General features: G+C 33.9%; 1 protein-coding gene across 1 annotated transcript in view; it reads left to right on the forward strand.

Annotated features, from left to right (window-relative positions):
- The window catches only part of CHIC1 (cysteine rich hydrophobic domain 1), a 100,236-nt gene that overhangs the window by 14,982 nt on the left and 81,842 nt on the right, over window positions 1-3,412 (forward strand). The gene's annotated exons all lie outside the window — the stretch shown is intronic.

Below are 3,412 nucleotides of genomic sequence, written 5' to 3' on the forward strand. Positions count from 1 at the left end.
CTGGACTCACTGCAATAACATATTTGTTACTATCCTGGTTCTTCTACATTCAGTAGTATCTTCTAGCATTAAGGATCAATATTCAGACTTTAAAGAACTCAAAACTGTTTGGAAAATCTTACAACAGTACTCTTAATTTTCTTGGTCCAAGGAAAAGGCTCTGACTAAAGCAAAAAGTTATTTACACCCTTTTGAGATTACTTGAGGAAATGTAGAAGAGGAGAGAAAAGCCATTAGGTTACAAAATACTCAGTAACTTCCAAAGGGTAAAGCTGAATGCTTGGGTAGCTAAAATGATAATTTGGGTTAAAAAAGGTTAACTTTTTGTATTTTGAAGCCTATAATTTAATTTCATTTAAAATTAAGCAAAAAGTTTAATATTAGTATTATCTTAATACAATAATGCTGTTGTGGTAGTGGATTTAGGTCATATTTTAAAATCATTCCATTCTCTAAAGGTATTTTAAGATACTTTAGTGTTATTTTTTCTCTTACATTGTTTTTGAGAAAAGGTACTAGTCAGTTGTATAGTATGTATAAGAAACAGGAGAAATAAGCACATTCATATTTGTATTTTTCCATAAAGAAGCTCTAGGAGGATATACATAAAACTAGTAAAAGTGATTACTTTTGTCAAGGGAAGGAGAAATGAGATGAATAGAAACAGGGAAGGGAATGGGACTTTTTTTTTTCTTTTAATATCTTTTACTATGTTTTTGATTTTCGAACCATGGAACTGTATTTACTATTGAAACTTTACCCTTAATTTGTCTTCTCTTGTTTTAAACACATTTAGAATGGGATAAAATCCTCTACTACTATTGATTTCTTTTCTTTCCTCTAAATTTTATTTAGTTGTTAAAAATTTACACAGCAAAACATACACCAATTCAACAGTTTCTACACATACAATTTAGTGACATTGACTACATTCTTTGAGTTGTGCAACCATTTTCACCCTCCTTTTCTAAGTTGTTCCTGCATCATTAACATAAACTCACTGTCCTAATCTTTCAAGTTGCTTTTGTCAATTTAATCCTATGTAGATTGTTATTAAAAGAGCATAATATTCAAAGAAAACCTTTTTAATCATTAAACTAAACTGTTACTTGGTTTTAACGGGGTATTTTTGATTTAAGGTTTAAAGATTATCATAGGGCAATAGTTTCAGGAATTCATCCATCCTCTATGGCTCCAGAAAATATGAGGATTTGAAATTCTATTCTATGTTTCCTCCCCTTTGATCAGGATTCTTCTATAGAATCTTTGATCAAAATTTTCACTAATGGTAGCCGGGCACTATACAGTTCTTCTGGTCTCATGGCAAAGGTGGCAGTTGTTCATGGAGGCAGTTGGCCACAAATTCCATATCCTCCTCCTGTTTCTGACTGTCCTTCTTCCTCTGATGCCCCAGGAGAAGAGATACCAGTTGTTGTGCCTTTGATGGCAGCTTGCAAACTTTTACAATATTGATTCCTTTTCCATCATGAAGTGTTTTCAGCCGCTTACCCTCTTCACCTTTGGCCTAATCGCAGTCTTCTTCCCAGCTTCATTAGGGAGAAAAAATAGAAAAAGATACCAGATGTATTTATTTTTTTCAAAGGGTATTTCTGAGATCATAAGAAATTGCATTCAATTTAATCCTAAAAGGGAGTTTACACTCTACTTGTTTTATTTTTCCCCCTGAAAAATGGTAGCTAGTTTAAGACAGTATAGAGTAGTTAATCAAGCTTTGAACTAGAACTTGGTTGGAACCCAAATTCTGTAATCTACTGCTTGCTATTTGGCAAGTCACCTCTGAACGTCAGTTCTTATGTGAAAAAGAGATGATGATGTTGATGGTTACCTTACATCTCATTGTAAAGAGTAAATGAGAGAGCATATATAAAAGTCTTTGTATATTGCCAAGGAGCTGTGGTGGTGTAGTGGTTAAGCACTCGACTCCTAACAGGTCAACAGTTTGAAGCCACCAGCTGCTTTGTTGGAGAAAGATGTGGCAGTCTGCTTCCATAAAGATTATAGCCTTGGAAACCCCATGGGGGAGTTCTACTTTGTCACTATAAATCAGAATCAATTTGACAGCAATGGAGTGCATATTAGCTATTGACCATTCTTCATCCCAATTTCACCCTGATTATTTTTCTAGTTTTCGGTTTGCTGGCTTTCCATTTTTAATTTCTTTTGCTACTTTTATATTCTTCAACTACATATGCATTAATCCTATTGAGCTTTTCTATCTCTCCTGAGTTATAAAGCCAAATCTAAATCAACAGGAAGATGATGATAACCCTTAGCTAAAATAACATTGGATAATAAATGACTATTTAACTTTTTAGGGCACAAAGAACTCTTTGGTATGAGATTTTAGCCTTGTTCTCTAGTATGTTCTCCCTCCTATACTGATCAGTTTGCTAATTGAAGCAGCAGCTTTGACTTAGATGTGTTTTATGACTTAATAATAATTTTTTTCTCCAAATGGGAAAAATAGCTATTGAAAACCTCTTGAATAATACTTGTAAGAGCTGGAACTTGATGGCACTGCCTTGTTTTTCTGGGTGGGTCACAAAAGATTTCCACCTTTGACTGGGTGCAGTCTTACCACATTTCTGTCACTCATTTTAGTGAAAAATATTTGAGTTTTCCTTCTCTGACAAGTTTCTGCCTTACACAGTTTCTGGCTTTCACAGGTTTTACTGGGTTTGTAGAAAGATGACAAATTCAGTATTAAAATTAATGAGAATGTGAGTTAAAACAGCTCCAAATGGAAAACTGATTCTTTATATTTCCATTGATGCTGCTGCATATGTTGTCTGGGCAATTGCATCCAGCTTTATTACTAGTTTGCTTAAAAAAAAAAAAAGTTTGTATTCCAGGTCCAAGAAATTCTAGAAAATGAATAATATAAAAAAATATGTCAGTGAATACAGTTCCAAGATGTAAGAATTATCCATCTTTGAGATTGGTCAGTCATAGGCTCAAGTAATCTTTAGAATATCTCTTCACTAAGCCTTCTGAAATGAAAACTTCCACCAGACCAAAAGATACTAGAGTTTTTTAAAGTTAAAGGAATAAGAATGCTAAACTACTTTTGGTATGCATTCACACAACAAATGATCTGGATATGAGCTGTTTTAAAAGACATCTGTTATATTCAGGAGACTGTTTGTTGTTACACATATCCTAATGACACCTGGATATTTATTCCAGTGTGCATTACAATGTACAAAATTGCTCATGTATTGGATAAAACATACTGTGATTTTTGTCTTAGTTTAATGTTTGGTGATGAGAAAAACACTAAAAGGAAATCTGACGATCTGATTTTTAGAAGTCAGATTGTGGTAACGTTGTTGTTATTTGCCATCGAGTCGGCCCCGACTCCTAGCGACCCCTCCTTGGGTTTCTGAGGCAG

This window comes from Orycteropus afer, unplaced genomic scaffold (assembly GCF_000298275.1).
Source record: "Orycteropus afer afer isolate SDZICR_OR568_19922 unplaced genomic scaffold, OryAfe1.0 scaffold01116, whole genome shotgun sequence".
In the NCBI taxonomy this organism is placed as follows: domain Eukaryota; kingdom Metazoa; phylum Chordata; class Mammalia; order Tubulidentata; family Orycteropodidae; genus Orycteropus; species Orycteropus afer.